This window comes from Arvicola amphibius, chromosome 12 (assembly GCF_903992535.2).
Source record: "Arvicola amphibius chromosome 12, mArvAmp1.2, whole genome shotgun sequence".
Taxonomy (NCBI): Eukaryota; Metazoa; Chordata; class Mammalia; order Rodentia; family Cricetidae; genus Arvicola; species Arvicola amphibius.
The window spans coordinates 132429507-132452922 of record NC_052058.2 but is presented as its reverse complement, the minus strand read 5'-3'; the positions used below and the strand labels follow the sequence as shown (position 1 = coordinate 132452922).

Here is a 23416-nt window from a genome sequence, read left to right as displayed (position 1 = left end):
GCCCCTTCAAGTTCACAGTAATACAAGACAACATTAATTGCTATTAATATGAGATGTATACTCTAGAAGACTTTCCTCATCAAAACTGAAACATTATGATCTATACACTCAGATAGTAAACAATTATGATTAAAACAATATCCATAAAGGATATCAAACTACTTTAAAAATGGGTGAGTTTAACAATATTGACCAACAATAATTAAAATTGAAAATATATTACCAATGTATCACTGAATAATAAAATAAAAATTTTAAAATTACTAAAACAAATGATGCTGAGCTCATGGTTCCATAAATATAATACCTGTCCTGTTACACCATCCCAATTTGTTTCCTGCTGCCTAATAGTTGAGAATTAGATCAAGATTACTAAGACATGGAGGAAGAAATTATAGTCAAGAATTTTTCACTAGCTGGAGAAGGGAATTCCCACCTATGACCTAGTATATCAAAGGACTGCAGAGTGATAGACTTGAGGACATGGGAAGGAACAAAACATAATGGTAAAGAGAGTATTATCTTAAATCATAGTTTGTGAAATCATGAAGTCCAAGATTTTGACTTTTAGAGATCCCCATTCTTAGCAAAAATTATTGAGTCAAGAGATAGAGACTCAGTGCTTACCTTTTCTGCATGAAGAATAAGAAGACCTCTGGGATTTTATCCTGTAACAGTAGAGAAATAAATGTTATCAGGGATGCTAAGTTTTCCACACAACACTGTCTCCTCTGATAGCCATATTATGCAGACTACCTAGCATACCCACCCTTTCCAACCAAAATTTACTTGTTTCTTCTTTCCCATATTTTGGCTTGCCTTACAATGACACCTTTCTTTCCTGACTGCTCCAACTAAAGCTCCCAGTCTCTGTGCTTTGGACACTAACCTAAGTGGAGACAATTGCTTTCCCTTTGATATGCTAGTAGCAGATCTACTGTAGCATGGGGAGATCATGGCATATACTTCTCATACTCATTTGTCCAGACATCTTATATGCCACATCTCCTAGCACACTGTATCTGCTTTAAGAAGAATGAGGCCTGACAGTAACTCTGATGTTGATTTAATATTTTAAAGAAGACATGGCTAGCAAACAGTTCCCTTGATGTGCATCATCTTCTGGTTCATCATGTGAAAATGTTTCTCACCCTAGCACAGTTACAGCATTATGGAATGAAAGACGAAAGAGAGAGGTCTATGAAAATCAGACAATGTCTGGACTTTGCTCAACTCCACTTAATCCCAAGAAAGGTAATAACTTTGAATATGTAACCTGTGCAATACTTACTTCTCTGACATATAGAAAATGACAACAAAAACTAAACTGGTGAACGGCAATCATAAATTCTCTTTCTAATTTCTGGAATGGTGTACGTCATTTCTAGAGCCGGAGGTATTGTTCATTTGAATTCCCTTCCCATGTACAATGTTGGTGATCATAGCCATTCCCTGGATCTTCTGTGAAAATTAAGGATTTCTTTTCATCATGTCTCTGTGTTATATGAGACTTATCTATGAATCATTTTCTATGAGATGGGAATTGGTTGTTCTTAGCAGTGCCTGCCTTCACCCCTGTTCCAGGTTTCTGCTGCATTATTTATGCTCCACGTGGACATACTTCCCATTTGTTTCCCCAGCTGACTGGTTTGGAGGCCTGGATGGAAGTGAAATGCTTGATGGGTGTAGGAATTGCATATATGTGCCAAGTATACTCCTTGTGAATCTCTCAGCATGCAAATAATTTGAAACAATGTAAACAACATGAAGGTCCCAATCACAGACCAGGCTGATAAAAACACAGCTTTTAATTGGAGTTTATCCTAAAGTTCTCTCATTTTTGAATAAGACATTATGATAATAAACTATGATTGCTGAGAATATCCAGACTGAAAATCAACTGGATATGGTGATCAGAATATGAGATGACCATTTGCATGTGGAATTGACACATCATCCAGGGAGTATGATATATTCAGAAACAACAAGGAGAAAAGGAATGACTCTCACAATAAAAGAAATTATAAGCTATTCCTGACAAAGTTGGGAAAGAAACAGGAATCCAAAAGCTCTCAAAATTGTGCAGTCAGGATTGGCATGAGTCCTGCCATCTCGTCTTGCCATTGTCCCCTTATAATTATATCCATTTCATCTGAGAGGATCATTGAGAGTCTCTGAAATGAATTCACTGCTTCCACCTCTTTTGAGACTTTCAGGCATGTAAGAGCAAATAACTTCAAATCAATGTACACTCTAGGGTTTTTAGTACAGTGTTTTAAGAGGCAGAATATCGAAGCAGAGAGATGGACAGTTTTTGCATCCAGCAAATTGCTCTTCTCTCAAAATTTAGGAGATCAAAGCCTGTCTACACTGTAAGTGTCTTCCTTTAAAATACAAGAGTGCTAGCCATCTTCTGGTGGCATTACAGATGTCAAGGCAACCATTTATCTGGACCTCAGAGGGGATATCATTGAGTCAATCAGCGTCCTCAGAAACCTGTTGTCATCATCGATCCAGATAAGGCAGCTTTTAACACAGGAGCCTCCCCAGTGACACTGGAAAGCAGTGATAGATAGACTCTTTGGCTTTGAAGAGGAAGAGCAGCATTGTGCAGCAAGCTTCTTTCTCAGGATCTCAACTGAGATAAAAAAGTCAATGAGATCATGAAAACATTTTCTCTTATATTTTTAGCCAATATGTCATCAACAAATATCAACATATTGTTGAAGGCACATTTAGATATTAAACAAGGGAATAATTCCAAAACACATCTTCTAAATAATCATATGGAATTCATGTTTTAAAATTTAGTGTAATCTGTATTTCCTTGCTAAAATGTTTTAATAAAAAGTTAATTTTTTAAGAAAATACATTTTTTGGTTATCTACTTACTAAATTTTTTTATTCGTATGTTTATATTTACATATTTTGATTTTTTTACCTTAATCTAAGTTGCTGAGTTTATAGTTACTTCATATTATTTAACATACACGTATCCTACAACATCATTTCTCATACATTTTCATATTTATATTTGTATCTTGATTTGAAAAATTATTCTCTTTAGATGTTTCTTAACATTATCCTGTTAGTGGATATTTTTAAATTATGTGTGTTCATTCAAATAATCTCATCCTTATATACACAACTTGTTTTTAAAAAAAAAACTAAAAATTAATACAACAAACCCCCACAAACAAAGAAAACACAATGAAATAACACACAAAAAGAAAAAAAATATTACGGTGACCCAAGAAAAGCACACAAACAACAACAAGAACAATAACAACAGAAAAACCCCAAACCCAAAACCCAAAACTGGAGTCTATTCTGTTTTGACTAGCTATCTGTGAACAAAAGTTCTGCCTTTGACTAATTATGTACCCAATGCCCTTTCATTGGAGAAAGCTAATTTTTCCTCTCTCAAGAGATATAAATGACAGCTCTGTTATTAACATTTACATTAGTGGCTAGGTTGTCCTTCATTATTTCATGCCTTCTATAATTGGTGTGTTTTAACTGACTTTCATTTTCTCTTGCCCCATACTCACACACACACACACACACATATACGTATATATACATATATATGGGGCAGATATTTACATATGTGTATATGTACATATATACACAAATAGATTAGTTTCTGTTCTCTTTATTAATGTCCTGTTTCTCTTATTCTGTGTAATTTTGTTCTTAAGTTTCTTTTACTAGAGTAGAAAGCCATTCATTGGAATATAATATTGTTTACTTAAGGCTTCCATTTACTTGTATTCTAAGAATCAGTTCTAAAAAATATCTTCCAAGCAAGTTTAGCTACATTTGAACTGGAAGATATTAATTTTTATATGTATTTAGTTTATGCTTCCAGTTTCTCTTTTTATGTCTTCTTTGATCAGTCAATTACTTAGAAGTTCTTAACTTATTTTTCAAATATTTTGGAGATTATCAATAAATATTTCCCTATTTCTTATATCAATCCACTGTGGAATTAAATCAACATGTTTTATATGAATTGTACTCATTTTAAATGTATCCACTAATTTCATAACTATCTTATCACTTGTAATGACAAAAGAATCTGCTGATTTCTATTCCTGAACATGATGTGACCACTGTTATTCTACCAAACAAAGAAATAAACAGCAAAAGAAAGAAAAAAAAATCCATTTCAAAAATAATAGCAGTTATAATGAACTTAACATAATTGTCTTTTGATATTATTTGTGTCTATATTCCCATAGAACTTTCCCAACATCACTGATAGTTACATTCCTCTTTATAAGAATTTGGTCATGTTTTATTTCTATACTAAAGGTATTTATTTTTATTTCTTTAATCAATTATATATGTATTTACATGTTTTTTAAATCAAGTATTCACTCAATTACTTGAATACAATCAATATCAAACTATTCACGGTAATTAATTAATACAGTTTCTATGTGATCATCTCAGTTCTGGGCAGACAGACGAACACGCAGCTCCTTGCAACACCACACTAGGAATATCTTGACCATCTGAGACCCTAAAGTGTGTCTCTCCTCAGTGACACACTTCTTCCAATAAGGGCACACATACTTCAACAAGCTCATATCTCCTAATAGTGCCAATCCGTGGTGACCAAGCACTCAAACACAGTTGTTTAGGGGGCTATTCCTATTAAAACTATTTCACTAACAAAGTATTATATAATTAAATCATTGATTTCCTTATGAATGTTTGTCCAGTTTTGAGCACATCAGTCATTATGCACCATGTAAAATTCCATGTACAAGACAACATTCTCATGAAATACCTTAACCAATATGTACTATACTATTGGTATATTTTAATTTCTATTGAGATATTGAATAATTGTATAAAGGGACATATACTGAATATCTACATTTCAGTAAATTTACAACAACCAAGCAGCAATTAACAGAGAAAAGATGTTCTTTAAAATTCTAGAATCCATGCAATTGTCTTAAATCTATGACTTATAAGCCATAGAGAACCTATAAAAATAAGATATATATTTCCAAATTGGAAAAAGAATAGTGACCTCATGTCAGCCTCCACTGAATAAACTAGAAGTGAAGAATATTATAGTATGAACGCAGACTCCTTATTAGTAACTGGTCTCTATTCTGAAACTCTAGAAAATAATAAAAAAAATAAAGTGTGATATTGTTTTGCAAGAAATTGATCATACTGATTATTAGCCAATATAAATTTCTAAAATAATCCTTCATTTTATAACTTTTACATAATATAGAAAATAGTTAAAATGAAAAGGAGAGAACAGAAACAACAAATATTCCGCAATGAATATTTGGGAAAAAATTTTACCCTGTCTCGAAAAATCAAAAAAAAAATTTAAAATATCAAACAGTCACCTCCAGTAAGACTCAAAAAGACACATAGACCTCAGAAAGTTGCATATAGAATAATACATAGGGTCTCTAAATATTATAATTACTTACCTGAATTTTCTGAAATAAATTTTCCAATCTAAGATCTCTAAGATAATACAAAATAAATCTCCTTAAAAATACTCAACACCCATAGTATCAGATGTTGAAATATCTCCTATTATATTTACCTAACAGGAGGACAATATTATTTTTGAAATGCAAGTATAACTGTCAGTGTATATCCCAGTTGCTTGCCCTGCTTTTGATTCCATATTTCCATGTTCCTATTTGTTACATATTTACTGGATAAAAGTGTCAGGAGCTTTGTTCTCATTAAGAAAGTGATGCCAATTTTGAATCACTAGACAAAATGACCGTGCATATTACCTCAAAAGCGGGAGATAAAACCCACACATAGTGCTTAGAGAACATCACCAAAGACTCACTAGGCAAAGGCAGGCCTGGAGGATCTTATTTGTTTTATCTGAGGGACTCACCTCTGGATCTCTGATTGCTATTTTTATGAGTTATACACCATATTCAAAGAATTGTTTTCATCATCAATCCAGATAAGTCATTCTTAAACAGATGATTGTTTTTATAGCCAGGAAAAACCTGGGTAAGTTTGTGTACTCAGTTTTGAAAGAAGGATATGATTGTGCAGTAGACAATTTGCTTATTCTCTGAACAAGGTACCTGCTGGCAATGTGAAAAGTGGCCAGGAAGAAGGTGCATCTCTGGACAGTTTTGAGATTTGTTTCCTTATGCCTTAGATCATGTCATCAATGAATAATTCTTTTGAACAGAAAGTTCTCCAGTCCCTGGATCCTTAACTGCACAAGGCCTAGCACACACAAATATTATTAGCAAGGGTAAGGAAATCACAAATGGCCCCTCTCACCCTATGACTCATTTATTTCACTGCTAGTACTAGTTAGATGATGTTTCACCATACAAGAATGTCTTTCAATGACTCTGCATCTTGCTTTGCTAATTTTATTTTGCCTCATAGCATTGAGGTCTCAAAGGAAATGCCTGCTGTGATGTATTCTTCTACCAGAGTGTGCTACCTGAAGGTTTGTAGAGCAATCACTAAGTCACAAGTGCTATGATGTATTCTACCAGAAAGTGAGCTACTTGAAGGTTTGTAGAGTGGTCACTAAGTCACAAGTGCTATGATGTATTCTCTTACCAGAAAGTGGGCTACATGAAAGTTTATAGCGGGATCACTAAGTCACAAGTGAAGGAATCATAGTCAAGGATACCCTGAGCAACAGTCCAACACCAGAACTTTTTAGTTAGCCATATATCCAACTGGCTTGAGAAGTGATATTGGTATCCTCAGAATGCTCCAAAGCTGCCAACCTGGCAACTCCTGATTAGAGCTATGCATAATCCCCTTTTGACACAATCAGATGCTTATGTCCATGTCTCTTGGAATTTTCCTAAGCAAAATAATTTGGATCGCTAATTCCTGATACATAGGCACAAGAGATAGAGTATGTGCAGAAAGAACAGCTAGCATGGGTAGTATGATTTGAATGTCAGGAGAACAAGACAGAGACTCTAAAAGATGGAGGAGCATCTTGGGTCTATCTGAATGCAAACCATAGGTCTTATCTTCCAGTTACCTGAAAGATATTATGTGGTGGGATCCAAGAGGCAGCTCAGATCACTGAAAGAAAAAAGAGAAGACAAGGAAGTGATTAATGTTGTTAGGCCATTGGAGACTTGTGCAAAAGTAAAAAGTCACAAAAGAACTAGGCTGCCTGCAGACCTTCATCTCTCTCTCTGTTAAAAAGATACAATGCCCAAACCCATCCCCATTACAATAACTGAACACTAGAAGTATCTTTTCCTTACCATGCACACATATTTCAGACTGCATGGACTATCATTTCTTAATATACTTCAATCCATTTGTTCCTTTAACTCAGCCTTATAAAGAACAAATGCAAGCTGTGAAAAACAGGACACATCTGAGAGTTCTTATTGCCCATCCAGAGCCAGAGTTAGGTATAGGCTTCTCTGTGTCTCTGGGGATATTCCTAGTCCTAGGCAGAATTTTCAAGGCAATGTCTTATGGGATTTTGTCTGTGCATGGGGCTGATAGGCACTGCTTCTGCTGTGTCCTACAAACTTCTCAAAATGAGGCTGCCAATCTAGATCCAGTGCCATGAAGAGACCATCTGTCCTGATAGAGCATCCAGAGTTGTCTCCCTTTATGTCTTGCTGGTAAGGTAGGTCAAGTTCAGTAAATCACATGTACAGAGAGTATGCTTGAGGATGCCTAGGTGACAGTTGATAATCGAGTTATCCATGCATACAATTAGCTCTGGAAAAGATCTCTAGACCCCCAGGGGTTCTGGACTTGCCAAATGGCTATTCATTCCTCAAGTCCATTATGACAGGGAATTAACTTCGAAAGCAACTGCGAAAGGTGACAAGAACGTCTTTCTCTGCTGGTCCCAATCAGGATTATCAGACAAAATGAAAACATTTGGCATGGAAGTAAACTTCAAGTTCTTCTTTAGTTGTCATGGAAATCATAGAAGGAACGACCATTATGACTCCTTTTGTGATCTATTGTGAGGCCCAGGATTGGTATGTCATTCCCATGTCCATTGGAATTTTCCAAGGTTGTCCATTTGGAATGCCATTCTGGACACAGAGACTTAAGGGATTTCCCACTCTAGGAAAAAGTCCCACAATGGATACTGGGCTTCTAACTTAAGTATCTTTGCTTACAGTATCAGAAATATGAATAGGTGAAAAAACAGGGCCTAGGGGGATCAAGGCAGATAGGCTCATCTTTCCACTTACCTGAAGAAAGGTGTGGTGTCCTCTGTTTCAAGACAGCATCACAGGTCACTGAAAGGCAGAAGAGATGATGGGAACATGAGCACGGTTTTGGACATAAAGACTCACTCAAGAGCAATGTTTGACACAAGGTGCCATTTGAGAGAGCACTCAGTGCTCAGTAAAAGTCGTGCACCAGGACCAAATACGGGTCCCCGATGGGAAAAGTTGGCATGGGAATTTTGGCCTACCCACTGTTCCAAGCAGGCCCCAGGTAGACCAGGCACCCCTAAGTCTTTTAGCCTGGGCCTCAGTGTAATCCTATTGAGCATGATTTTTATGTCATCATCTCTCTTCGTGACATTGGTTTGTCATCATTGACCCAGTTCTCGAGAGAGCAAAGCTCCAACTGTGGTTTAGACAAAGCACCATTGCTTACCAGTGTTGCAAACAGTGTCTAGGGGGTATGTCTTGACATAGTCGGCACAAAGGTTCAGCCGGATAGATGACCTGCATTGATTTGATCAGAAGCCCTTGTGTTCTTCTTAATGGCCCCTTTGGAAAAGAAGAAACAGCCTGTTTTAAGAGCCAACCTTGGACCTGCTCTTGATGACCAGGGAAGGTCTGCTGATGCGGACCAGGGCTGGAACACATGATGCCATGGAGGAGGATACTTCCGGTACGTGAGATATCAATGGTCATTGGCCCAAGGAGGAGCCCCAGCCCTGAGTGATGGGCACTTCTTCAGCCTTCCCAAACCAAGTTCAGTCATTCAGAATCATGTTCTTCCAGCTGACTGCTCTAATGGCTAGCATGAGATGGCTGCCGATCCTCAATCCTTAGGCAGGGCTTTGATACCTTAGAATCTTGCCTTTCCAGCAACAGGCCTACTAAGGTCTTAGAACTGGCCTCAACTTGACATGCTACACATGTGTCTCATTCAACTCTGCCTATCACTGTCCACACACTAATGAAGAAGTATCTGTTTAATTACGGTTTTTATCGCATGGCCAGAAATTTGCTGGATGAAGACTGCTCTGCGGCTCTGGGGATATTCCTAGTCCTTGGCAGAATTTTCAAAGCCATGACTTCAGGGATTTTGTTTATGCATGAGGCTTATAGGCACCACCTCTGCTGTATCTTTCAAACTTCTTCAAATGTGGCTGCCTGCCTGGGTCCAGCGTAATGAAGAGACCAACTGTCTTGATAGAACATCCAGCATTGTCTGCCTTTTTGTCTTGCTGGAATGCTAGCTCAAATTCACTAATTTTCCAAAGCTGTCCATTTGGAATGCCTTTCTGGACACCGAGCCCTAAGGGGTTTGACATTCTAGGAATCAAGTTCAACACTTGGATTCTGGGCTTTGAACTTGAGTATCTTTTTAGAGCATCAGAAATAGGAACAGGTGAAGGAACCGGTTTTAGAGGGATCAAAACAGATGGGCACATTTTTCAACTTACCTGAAGAAAGGTGTGGTATCCTGTGCTCCAAGACAGCATCCCCGATCACTGAAAGGCAGAAGTGATGATGGGCATGTGAGCAGGGTTTTGGATATAGAGACCAACTCAAGAGCAGTGTTTGACATGAGGTACCATTTGACGAAGCACTCAGTGTTCTTCAAAAGTTGTGCCCCTGGGCCAAATAGGGGTCTCTGATGGGAAAAGAAGGCATGGGGATTTTGGCATTCCCACTTACCCAAGCAGGTCTCAGGTAGACCAGACCCCCATTGCCTCCTTCCTTTAGCCTGGGCCTCAGCTCAACCGTCTTTTATTTGAATTTTTTGTCATCATCTCTCTTCATGATATTGGTTTGTCATCATTGACCCAGTTCTCGAGAGAGCAAAGCTTCAACTGGGGTTTAGACAATGCACCATTGCTTACCAATGTTGCAAACAGTGTCTAGGAGGTATGTCTTGACATAGTCGGCACAAAGGTTCAGCCCGATAGGTGCCCTGCATTGATTTGATCAGAAGGCCTTTTGTTCTTCTTAATGGCCCCTTTGGAAAAGAAGAAACAGCCTGTTTTAAGGAACAACCTTGGACCTGCTCTTGATGATTAGGGAAGGTCTGCTGATGCGGACCAGGACCTGAACACATGATGCTATGGAGGAGGATACTTCCGGCACGTGAGATATCAATGGTCATTGGCCCAAGGAGGAGCCCCAGCCCTGAGTGATGGACACTTCTTCAGCCTTACAAACCAAGTTCAGTCATTCAGAATCATGTTCTTCCAGCTGACTGCTCTGATGGCTAGCCTGAGAAGGCTGCCGGTCCTCAATCATTAGGCAGAGCTTTGATACCTTAGAATTTTGCCTTTCCAGCATCATGCCTACTAAGGTCTTAGACCTGTCTTCAACTTGACATGCTACACATGTGGCTCTTTAAACTCGGACTACCACTGTCCACACACTAATGAAGAAGTATCCATTTAACTACGGTATTTATCACATGGCCAGAGATTGTGCTGGGTCTAGTCTGCTCTGTGGCTCTGGGGATATTCCTAGTCCTAGGAAGACTTTTCAATGCCATGACTCTAGGGATTTTGTTTATGCATGGGGCTTTTAGGCACCACCTCTGCTGTGTCCTGTCCTACAAAATTCTTAAAATGATGCTGCCTTCCTTCCTGGCTCCCGTGTCATGAGGAGGCAATCTGCCTTGATAGTGCATCCAGAATTGTCTGCCTTTTTTTCTTGCTGGAATGCTAGCTCAATTTCACTAATTTTCCAAGGCTGTCCATTTGGAATGCCTTTCTGGACACTGAGCCCTAAGGGTTTTCATATTCTAGGTATCAAGTTCAACAGTGTATTCTGTGCTTCGAACTTGAGTATCTTAGAGTATCAGAAATAGGAACAGGTGAAGGAACAGGTTCTGGAGGGATCAAGACAGATGGGCTCATCTTTCCACTTACCTGAATAAGGTGTGGTATTGTGTGCTCCAAGATGGCATCGCCGATCACTGAAAGGAAAAATACATGATGGGCATGTGAGCAGGGTTTTGGATATAGAGACTCACTCAAGAGCAATGTTTGACATGAGGTGCCATTTGTGGGAGCACTCAGTGTTCTCCAAAAGTCGTGCCCCTGGGCCAAATAGGGGTCTCTGGTGGAGAAAGTTGGCATGGGTATTTTGGCATTCCCACCTGCCCAAGCAGGTCTCAGGTAGACCAGGCCCCCCATTGCCTCCTTCCTTTATCCTGGGCCTCAGCTCAACCGTCTTGTATTTGAATTTTATGTCATCATCTCTCTTCATGACATTGGTTTGTCATCATTGACCCAGTCTCAAGAGAGCAAAGCTCCAACTGAGGTTTAGACAAAGCACCATTGCTTACCAGTGTTGCAAACAGTGTCTAGGAGGTATGTCTTGACATAGTTGGCACAAAGGTTCAGTCGGATAGGTGCCCTGCATTGATTTTATCAGAAGCCATTGTGTTCCTCTTAAAGGCCCAGTTGGAAAAGAAGAAACAGCCTGTTTGAAGGGCCAACCTTTCATTATATGAAAATTTTCCTCACCCTAGAAAAGCAACAGCATTATGGAATGAAAGATGAAACAGAGCTATCCTTCCAAATGCAAACAATGTCTGGACCTTGGGCAAGTCCACTTCATCCCAAAAATATTAATATCTTGGAATATGTAATGTGTGGATTACCTATTTCTCTGAAGCATAGGAAATGACCACATAAACTAAACTGGTGGATGGCAATCATGCATTCTCTTTCTAACTTTTGGAATGGTGTATGTCACTTCCTTTGGAATTTCCTTTCCATGTACAATGTTGGTGATCCTAGCTATTCTCTTGATCTTTTGTAAAACTTAAGGATTTTCTTTCATCATGTCTCCGTGTTATATGAAACATATCTCTGAATCATTTTCTGTTAGATGGGAATTGGTTGCTCCAAGCAGTTCTTGCTTTCACCCCTGCTACACGTGAAGACTTCAGGTGTCTGCTGCATTATTCATGCTCCTCGTGGACATGCTTCCCATTTCTTTCCCCAGCTGACTGGTTTGGAGGCCTGGATGGAAGTGAAATGCTTGATGGATGTTGGAATTGTATCTATGTGCCAACTCTATTCCTTGTGAATCTCTCAGCAGGCAAATAAATAAAAACAAGGTAAACAATGGGAAGGTCTGAATAACTGACCAGGCTGATAGAAAGACAAAATTTATTTGGATTTTATCAAAAAGTTCTCTCATTTTTGAGTAAGATATTACAATAGTAAGATATGATTGCTGAGAATATCAGGATCTGAAAAGCAAGTGGATATGGTGCCTGGAGTGTGCGATGTCCATTAGCATGTAGAATTGATACAACATTCAGGGAATATGATATATTCTGGGACAACCATGAAAAAAGGAATGACTCTCACAATATGGGAAATCATCAGGCATTCCTGCCTAAATTGGGAAAGGAACAGGAATCCAAAAGCTCTCCAAATTTTGCAGTCAGGGTGGTCACGAGTCCTGCCATCTCCTCTTGCCCTTGTCTCATTGTCCAATTCATCAGAGATGATCGTTGACATTCTCTGTAATGAATTCACTGCTTCCACCACTTTTGAGACTTTCAGGCATGTAACAGCAAATAACTTCAAATCAGTGTACACTCTAGGGTTTAGTACAGTGAGTTTTAGAGGCAGAATATGGAAGCAAAGAGCTGGACAGTTTTCGCATCCAGCAAATTGTTTTTCTCTCAAAATTTAGGAGATCAAAGCCTGTCTGCACTGTAAGTGTCTTCCTTTGAAATGCAAGAGTGCTAGCCATGTTTGGGAAGCATCACTTTTGTTTTGGAATGGTGTTTGTCACTTCTAGAGCAGGTGGTGTTGCCCATTGCAATTCCCTTCCCATGTACAAAGTTGGTGATCCTGGCTATTCTCTTGATCTTTTTTGAAATATTTAATCAAATGCCCTTTTGTTTTTCTTAATGGCCCCTTTGGAAAAGAAGAAACAGCCTGTTTTAAGGGCCATCCTTGGACCTTCCCTTGATGACCATTGAAGGTCTGCTGATGTGAACCGGGGCTTGAAATGATGATGTCATGGAGGAGGATACTTATGGTATGTGAGATATCAATGGTCATTGGCCCAAGGAGGAGCCCCAGCCCTGAGTGATGGGCACTTCTTCAGCCTTCCCAAACCAAGTTCAGTCATTCAGAATCATGCTCTTCAAGCTGACTGCTCTGCTGGGTAGCCTGAGATGGATGCTGATTGTCAATCATTAGGCAGGGCTTTGATACCTTGGTATTTTGCCTTTCCAGCATCAGGCCTACTAAAGTCTTAGAACTGGCCTCAACTTGACATTCTACACATGTGTCTCATTCAACTCTGCCTACCACTGTCCATACACTAATGAAGAAGTATCTATTTAATTACAGGTTTTGTCGCTTGGCCAGAGATTGTGCTGGGTCTAGCCTGCTCAGCAGCTCTGGGGATATTTCAAGTCCTAGGCAGAATTTTCAATGCCATGTCTCTAGGGATTTTGTTTATGCATGGGGCTTATAGGCACCACCTCTGCTGTGTCCTACAAACTTCTTAAAATGAGGCTGCCTGCCTGGCTCCAGCACCACGAAGAGACCATCTCTCTTGTTAGAGCATCCAGAATTGTCTGCCTTTTCTTCATTCTGAAATGCCAGCTCAATATCACTAATTTTCCAAGGCTGTCCATTTGGAATGCCTTTCTAGACACTGAGCCCTAAGGGGTTTCACATTCTAGGAATCAAGTTAAATACTGGATTCTGGGCTTCAAACTTGAGTATCTTTTCTTAGAGTATCAGAAATAGGAACAGGTGAAGGACCAGGTTCCAGAGGGATCAAGAGAGATGGGCTCATCTTTCCACTTACATGAAGAAAGTTGTGGTGTCATGTGCTCCAAGACTGCATCCCAGGTCACTGAAAGGCTGAAGGGATAATGGGCACGTGAGCAGGGTTTTGGATATAGAGACTCACTCATGAGCATGTTTGACACGAGGTGCCATTTGAGGGAGCACTCAGTGTTCTCCTAAATTCATGCCCCTAGACCAAATAACGGTCTCTGATGGAGAAAGAAGGCATGAGTATTTTGGCCTGCACAGTGGTTCAAGTAGGCTTCTGAAAATTCAATGAAAATGACCGTAAAACATACCCAAACTTATGTAACACATTAAAGCAGTGTTAAGAGAAAAATTCATAGCACTAAATGCCTATGTCAAGAATTGGAAAAATCTCATACTAACAATTTATAGAGCACCTGACATCTCGAGAACAAAAAGAAGCTATCTCATAGAGGAGGAATAGATGGCCAGAAATAATCAAATTGAGAGGTAATATCAACAAAGTCCAAACAAAGAACATAAACAAGGCCTCTCTCTTCATGTCCCTTCCCAGCTTGCACCCAGACCTCTCCCCCCAACCCCCCGCTTCATCCTCCCGTCTTTGGGGCCAAAAAATCCCACAGCCCAGCCTGTTTGGTAGCCTGGACCGGGAATTGAGTGCACCTAGGTCAGTGGGAGGTCCCCTGCTCCAATAGCCTGCCTGCAGCAAAGTAGGCCCTTTGTCACCAAGCTGCTTGGCCAGCAAGAAAACCTGACTGTCTACCAGAAGATCCATCATTCATTGGGGTGAGTGAGTGCCTGAACCGCGGCAGCTGCCCGGAGAGGAACCACCAACATCCCTCCCCAACACCCCCCCCACACTTCCTGCTCTTCCTGCAGGGGTTATTCGTTATTCTCTCCAGATACTGCCTCTCTCTTCCTGTCCCTTCCCAGCTTGCACCCAGAACTCCCCCTCCCCTCTCCCGCCACTTCATCCTCCTGTCTTTGGGGCCACAAAATCCCACAGCCCAGCCTTTGGGCACCTGGACCGGGAATTGAGTGCACCCAGGTCAGTGGGAGGTCCCCTGCTCCAATAGCCTGCCTGCAGCAAGGTAGGCCCTTTGTCACCGAGCTGCTTGGTCAGCAAGAAAACCTGACTGTCTACCAGAAGATCCATCATTCATTGGGGTGAGTGAGTGCCTGAACCGCAGCAGCTGGCCAGAGAGGGACCACCAACATTCCCCCAAACCCCCCCACACTTCCTGCTCTTCCTCCAGGGGTGATTCTCCCCGGATACTGCCTCTCTCTTCCTGTCCCTTCCCAGCTTGCACCCAGAAACCCCACTTCATCCTCCCGTATTTGGGGCCACAAAATCCCACAGCTCAGCCTGTTTGGGCGCCAGGGACCTGGAATTGAGTGCACCCAGGCCGGTGGGAGGTCCCCTGTTTCAATAGCCTGCCTGCAGCAAGGTAGGCCCTTTGTCAGTGAGCCTCTTGGCCAGCAAGGAGACCTGACTGTCTACCAGAAGATCCATTATTCATTGGGGTGAGTGAATTGAATTCACTGGGGTGAATTGAACTTCTAAAAGAAGACCCAAAGGGGATTATTCAGAGGAAGAAATGGGCAGGCGCCAATGCAAAAATTCCCCCAACAATTTGAAAAACAACATGAAAGCACCAGAACCCAGCGAACTTATAACAGGAGGACTTGAACACAATAATCAAGAAGAAGTAGAAAAAATTGACCTTATGAAAGTAATAGAGTCCCTTAAACAGGAGGTGAAAAACTCCCTTAAGGAAATGGACGAGAACAATAACAAAAAGTTTGAAGAATTGAGTAAATCCGTAAATGATATCCTAGGAAACCAAGAAAAAACAATCAAACAGATAATGGAAAAAGTGCAATACTTGAAAACTGAAATGGAGGCAAGGAAGAAAACACAACCCGAGGGCCAGCTGGATATGGAAAATCTATGTAAATGAACAGAGACTACAGAAACAAGCATAACCAACAGAATACAAGAGATAGAAGAAAGAATCTCAGATTCTGAAGATACCATAGAGAAAATAAATGCACTGATCAAAGAAAACAGCAAATCCAACAAATTCTCATCACAAAACATTCAGGAAATCTGGGACACAATAAAAAGACCAAACCTAAGAATAATAGATGTAGAAGAAGGAGAAGTATTACAGCTCAATGGTCCAGAAAATATATTTAATAAAATTATAGAAGAAAACTTCCCAAACCTAAAGAAAGATATTCCTATTAAGGTTCAAGAAGCTTATAGAACAGCAAATAGACTGGATCAAAAAAAAAATCATCCCCTAGCCATATTATAATCAAAACACAAAACATACAGAATAAAGAAAGAATATTAAGAGCTGCAAAGGAAAAAGGTCAAGTAACATATAAATGTAAAGCTATCAGTTTAACACCTGAATTCTCTATGGAAACTATGAAAGCCAGAAGGTCCTGGATAGATGTTTTGCAGAAACTAAGAGACCATGGATGCAAGCCCAGATTACTATACCCAGCCAAGCTTTCATTCACTATAAATGGAGAAAACAAAATATTCCAGGATAAAAACAAATTTAAACAATACGTGCCACAAATCCAGCCTTACAGAAAGTAATAGAAGGAAATTCAAAAACAAAGGAGTCCAGCATTGCCCAAAATAACTCAGACATCTAGCGACCCTTCACCAGCACATCTCAAAGAAAGGAAACACACAATCTCTACTACCAAATAAAAAATGACAACTGGAGGACAGGCTCCAAAGCTACAGAGAAACTCTGTCTCGAAAAAAACAAAACAACAACAACAACAACAAAAAAACAAAAAAATGACAACTGGAGTTAACATCCACTGATCATTAATATCACTTAATATCAATGGACTCAATTCACCTATAAAAAAGCACAGGCTAAGAGATTGGATACGAAAACAGGATCCAACATTCTGCTGTTTACAAGAAATACACCTCAACCACAAAGACAGACATCTACTCAGAGTAAAGGGTTGGGAAAAGGTTTATCAAGCAAATGGACCTAAGATACAAGCCGGTATGGCCATATTAATTTCTAACAAAGTTGACTTCAAACTAAAATCAATCAGAAGAGATGGAAAGGGACACTTTATACTCATTACAGGAAAAATCCATCAGAATGAAGTCTCAATCCTGAATATCTATGCCCCTAATACAAAAGCACCCACTTATGTAAAAGAAACATTACTAGAATTCAAGGCAGCAATCAAACCAAACACACAGATAGTGGGAGACTTCAACACTCCTCTCTCACCAATGGACAGGTCAATCCGACAGAAACCTAACAGAGATTTAAGAGACTTAATAGAGGTAATGAATCAAATGGACTTAACAGACATCTATAGAACATTCCACCCAAACAGGAAAGAATATACCTTCTTCTCTGCGGCTCATGGAACCTTTTCGAAAATTGACCACATACTTGTTAACAAAGCAAACTTCCACAGTTACAAAAACATATTAGTAACCACCTGTGTCTTATCGGATCACCATGGATTAAAATTAGAATTCAACAAAAATGCTACCCCCAGAAAGCCTACAAACTCATGGAAACTGAACAGTCAACTACTGAACCACACCTGGGTCAAGGAAGAAATAAAGAAAGAAATTAAAGTCTTCCTTGAATTTAATGAAAATAAAAACACAACATACTCAAACTTATGGGACACTATGAAAGCAGTGCTAAGAGGAAAATTCATAGCACTAAGTGCCTACTTAGAAAAAACAGAGAAATCACACATTGGAGACTTAACAGCACATCTGAAAGCTCTAGAAAAGAAAGAAGCAGACTCACCTAGGAGGAATAGAAGACTGGAAATTATCAAACTGAGGGCAGAAATCAACAAAATAGAAACACAGAAAACAATCCAAAGAATCAATGAAACCAAAAGCTGGTTCTTGGAGAAAATCAACAAAATTGACAAACCCCTAGCCCAACTAATCAAACGGCAGAGAGAGAACACATAAATAAGATCAGAAATGAAAAAGGGGACATAACCACAGACACAGAGGAAATTCAGAGAATCATTAGATCTTACTACAAAAGCCTGTATGCCACAAAATTGGAAAATGTAAAAGAAATGGACACTTTTTTTTGATAAGTACCATATACCAAAGTTAAACCAGGACCAGGTGAACAATCTAAATAGTCCTGTTAGTCGCGAAGAATTAGAAAGTGTTATCAGAAACCTCCCTACCAAAAAAAGCCCAGGACCAGATAGTTTCAATGCAGAATTCTACCAGAACTTCCATGAAGACCTAATACCTATACTCCTTAAGGTATTTCATAATATAGAAACAGAAGTCATTGCCAAATTCCTTTTATGAAGCTACAGTTACCCTGATACCTAAACCACACAAAGACTCAACCAAGAAAGAGAATTACAGGCCAGTCTCACTCATGAACATCAATGCAAAAATTCTCAATACAATACTGGCAAACAGAATCCAAGAACACATTAGAAAAATTATCCACTATGATCAAGTAGGCTTCATCCCACTGATGCAGGGCTGGTTCAACATACAAAAATCTATCAATGTAATCCATCATATAAATAAACTGAAGGAAAATAACCATATGATCATCTCATTAGATGCAGAAAAAGCATATGACAAAATTCAGCACCCCTTTATGATAAAGGTCTTGGAGATATTAGGGATACAGGGGTCATTCCTAAATATAATAAAGGCTATTTACAGCAAGCCGACAGCTAACATCAAATTAAACGGAGAGAAACTCAAGGCCATCCCATAAATTCAGGAACACGACAAGGCTGTCCACTCTCCCCTTATCTCTTCAATATAGTGCTTGAAGTTCTAGAAATAGCCATAAGACAACACAAGGGGATCAAGGGGATTCGAATTGGAAAGGAAGAAGTTAAACTTTCGGTATTTGCAGATGATATGATAGTGTACATAAGCGACCCGAAACACCACCAAGGAACTCCTTCAGCTGATAAACTCCTTTAGTATCATGGCGGGATACAAGATCAACTCCAAAAAATCAGTTGCCCTCCTATATACAAAGGATAAGGAAGCAGAGAAAGAAAAAAGAGAAGCGTCACCTTTCACGATAGCCACAAATAGCATAAAATATCTTGGGGTAACTCTAACCAAGGAAGTGAAAGACCTATTTGACAAGAACTTTAAGTCTTTGAAGTAAGAAATTGAAGAGGATACCAGAAAATGGAAGGAACCATGAAGGGAACCCTGATGGCTCTCTGGCTTTGAGAGGAGTGGAGTGGGGGTATGGGTGTAAGGGAGGGGAGGGAAGGGGGAGGAGGTGGGGAGGAGACAGAAATTTTTAATAAAAAAATAAGAATAAAAGAAATATATTTTAAAAAAGAACATAAACAAGAATCAATGAAATAAGAAGTTGGTTCTTTGCAAAAATCAGCAAAATTAACAAAACTTTCTCAAAATAACTAGATGATAGAAAGAATATTTTCAATTTTACAAAATCAGAAATGACAAAGGGGTCAGAGCAACAGATAGAGAGGAAATTTAGAGAGTTATCAGGCTATACGTCAAAAACTTGTACTCCACAAAATTGGAAAATATAAGAGAAATGGACAATTTTCTGGATAAATATCATTTATGAAAATTAAATAAAGATCAGATAAGAAAATTAAATATACCTACAACCACTAATGCAATAGAAATATTTATATAAAGTGTCCCAACCAGAAAAAGCCCAGGACCAGTGCAGAATTCTACAAGATTTTTAAAGAACTGCTACCAATACTCCTCAAATTGTTCTACACAAGAGAAATAGAAAAAACATTGCCAAACTCCTTTTATAAGGCTGTAATTCCCCTAACATCAAAGCCACACAAAGACACAACTAATAAAGAGAATTAAAGACCAATCTCACTCATAAACATTTATGCAAAAATACTCAATAAAATATTGGCAAACAGAATCTAAGAACACATCAGAACAATCATACACCGTGACCAAGTAGGCTTCTTCCCAGGTATGCAGGGATGGTAAAATATATGAAAATCTTTCAATGTAATCCATCATAGAAAACTAACTGAAAGGAAAATATAATTGATCATCTTATTAGATGCTAAAAAAGTCTGCAACAAAATTCAACACCCCTTCATGTTAATATCTTGGAAAAACAGGTCTACAAGGAGCATAGCTTAACATAATAAAGGTAATATATAGCAAGCCAATAGCTAACATCAAACTAAGTGGGGAGATGCTCAAAGCCATTTTTTTTGAAATAAGGAACAAGACAAGGTTGTTCCCTTTCTTTATATTTATTCAATATATTACTTGAAGTTCTAGCTAGAGCAATAAAACAAGAAAAGGAAATCAAGGGACTAGAAAATGGAAAAGAAGAAGTCAAAATCTTACTATTTGTTGACCATATGATATTATTCACAAATGACCTTTAAGTTTTACTAGGACACTCTTTCAACTTATAAACACCTTCAGTAATATAATTACTGAATGTAATGTAATGTTCAGTAATGTTCTTGTGTTCAGCAGAACACAAGATTAACTCAAAAAATTAGTAGCCGTCATTTATACAGATTATAAACAGACTGAGAAAGAAACCAGAGATATTGTTTTCCATTTCCATCCATCTGCCTGCAAAATTCAAGATGTCACTGTTTTTTACCGCTGAGTAGTATTCTAGCATGTATATATTCCACAGTTTCTTCATCCATTCTTCCACTGAAGGGCATCTAGGTTGTTTCCAGGATCTGGCTATTACAAATAATACTGCTATGAACATAGACGAGCATATGCTTTTGTAGTATGATTGGGCATCTCTTGGGTAGACTCCCAATAGTGGAATTGCTGGGTCCTGGGGCAGGTTGATCCCGAATTTCCTGAAAAACCGCCACACTGCTTTCCAAAGTGGTTGCACAAGTGTGCATTCCCACCAGCAATGGATGAGTGTACCCCTCACCCCATAACCTCTCCAGCAAAGGTTATCATTGGTGTTTTGGATTTTAGCCAATCTGACAGGTGTAAGATGATATCTCAAAGTTGTTTTGATTTGCATTTCCCTGATAGCTAGGGAGGCTGAGCATGACCTCAAGTGTCTTTTGGCCATTTGAACTTCTGCTGAGAATGGAAAACACTATTCTGAGTGAGGTAACCCAGACCCGAAAAGATGAACATGGGATGTACTCACTCAGAATCGGTTTCTAGCCATGGTTAAAGGACATCGAGCCTATAAATTTGGGATCCTTGAGAAGATAATAAGAAGGTGAACTCCCAAACAAAGATATAGTAATCCTCCTGGATACTGGATGTAGACACGATCGCCAGGCAAAATTGGGAACTTGAGGGTTGGGCGAGACTGGGCCAAGGGAAGATGGGAGAGAAAAGTATGAAGGGGAGAATGGGGGGGAGCTCGGAGGAATGGGATGCTTGGGATACAGGAAGGGTGGATATGGGAGCAGGGAAGCATATATCTTAATTTAAGGAGCCACCTGAGGGTTGTCAAGAGACTTGACCCTAGAGGGGTTCCCAGGTTTCCAGGGAGACACCCCCAGTTAGTTCCTTGGGCAGCTGAGGAGAGGGAGCCTGAAAAGGCCAGTTCCTATAGCCATACTGATGAATTTCTTGCATATCACCATAGAACCTCCACCTGACTATAGATGAAGAAAATGACAGAGCCCCACATTGGAGCACCGGACTGAGCTCCCAAGGTCCTGATGAGGAACAGAAGGAGAGAGAAAATGAGAAAGAAAGTCAGTACTGTGAGGGAACCTCCATCTGGCGATAGATGGGGAAAATGGCTGAGCCCCACATTGGAGCACTGGACTGAGCTCCCAAGGTCCTGATGAGGAGCAGAAGGAGAGAGAACATGAGGGAGAAAGTCAGAAACGTGAGGGGTGCGTTCACTCATGGAGACGGTGGGACAGAACTAATGGGAGATCACCAATTCCAGTTGGAATGGGACTGATGGATCATGCGACCAAACCCGTCTCTCTGAATGTGGCCAACAGCGGGGGCTGACTGAGAAGCAAAGGACAATGGCACTGGGCTCTGATTCTTCTGCATGGACGGGCTCTGTGGGAGCCTTCTCAGCTTGGTCGATCACCTTCCTGGACCTGGGGGGAGTTGGGAGGACCTTGGTCTTAGCATAGAGTAGGGAACCCTGATGGTTCCTTGGCCTTGAGAGGGAGGGAGGGGAGGTATGGGTGAAGTGGAGGGGAGGGAAGGGGGAGAAGGAGGGGAGGGAAGGGGGAGGTGGAGGGGAGGGAGGGGGGAGGAAGAGGGGAGGAGATGGAAAATTTTTAAATATAAAAAAATAAACCATGAGAAAAAAAAAGAAACCAGAGATATTTCATTCTTCATAATAGTCATAAATAACATAAAATATTTTAGGGTAACTTGAAGAAAACAAATGAAAAACCTGCATGACAAGAAGTATAAATTTTTGAAGAAAGAAAATGATGAAGACACCAGAAAACAGAAAAGATCTCCCATGCTCTGTGGTTGGTAGAGTTAACATAGTAAAAATGGCAATTTTATCAAGATCATTCTAAAGATTCAATATAATACCCATCAAAATCCTAGAAAAATTTCCACAGGCCATGAAAGAGCAATAGTCAACTTCATATGGAAAAATAAAAAAATCCAGGATAGCTAAAACAATCTTCTACTCCAAAGGGACGTCTGAAAGCATCACAATACCTGACTACAAAGTCTGATTTAGAGTTACCGGAATGAAAACTTCCAGATATCAGGATAAAAAGAGACAGAAGAACCAATAAAATCTAACCAAACCCCTGGATATCATTCCACACAACTATTAACACCTGATTTTTTACTAATTTTTATTGAGTTCTACATTTTTTTCTTAACAGAGAACACATAATTTTTGACAAAATATTTAAAAAAATAAAATCAAAAAAGAAAGCATATTCAATACATGATTCTGAAATAACTGGATGTCAACATTTAGAAGAGTGTAAAACGATCTATATCCATAACCGTGCACAAAATTCAAATCCAAACTAATCAAAGGTTTTACTACAGCCAGACACAATGAAGTTAATAGATGAGAAAGAGAGTGAGTAGTACATTTAAATTCATTGTAACAGGAGTCTACTTCCTAAATATAACTCCAGTAGCACAGACACAGAGAGCAATAATTAAAAGTTGGGATCTCCAGCAACTAAAAAGCTTCTGTAAAGAAGAGGACACAGTCAATAAGACAAAATGACAGCCTATAGATTGGGGAAAGATCTTCACCAACTGTACATTGAAAAGAGCACTGATCTCCAAAATATACAAGTAACTCAAGCAACTTGATGTCAAACAAATAATCCAATAAAAATGGAGTAAAAAACAAAGCTACACAGAGAAAGCCTGTCTTGAAAAACCACCAAATGTGGTACAGACCTAAACAGAGAACTTTCAAC

General features: G+C 39.3%; 5 non-coding genes across 5 annotated transcripts; all 5 read right to left on the bottom strand.

Moving 5' to 3' along the window:
• Positions 1-2450: 2450 nt before the first annotated feature.
• Positions 2451-2515, bottom strand: LOC119803153. The gene has a single exon (XR_005283564.1). It is a non-coding gene; the product is annotated as a small nucleolar RNA SNORD109A (small nucleolar RNA).
• A 3385-nt stretch (positions 2516-5900) lies between these two features.
• On the bottom strand, positions 5901-5966 carry LOC119803160. The gene has a single exon (XR_005283570.1). It is a non-coding gene; the product is annotated as a small nucleolar RNA SNORD109A (small nucleolar RNA).
• A 2537-nt stretch (positions 5967-8503) lies between these two features.
• On the bottom strand, positions 8504-8582 carry LOC119803175. The gene has a single exon (XR_005283582.1). It is a non-coding gene; the product is annotated as a small nucleolar RNA SNORD115 (small nucleolar RNA).
• Positions 8583-9944: 1362 nt separating this feature from the next.
• LOC119803201 lies at positions 9945-10023 on the bottom strand. Its single transcript, XR_005283607.1, has one exon. It is a non-coding gene; the product is annotated as a small nucleolar RNA SNORD115 (small nucleolar RNA).
• A 1367-nt stretch (positions 10024-11390) lies between these two features.
• Positions 11391-11469, bottom strand: LOC119803194. Its single transcript, XR_005283601.1, has one exon. It is a non-coding gene; the product is annotated as a small nucleolar RNA SNORD115 (small nucleolar RNA).
• Positions 11470-23416: the final 11947 nt, after the last annotated feature.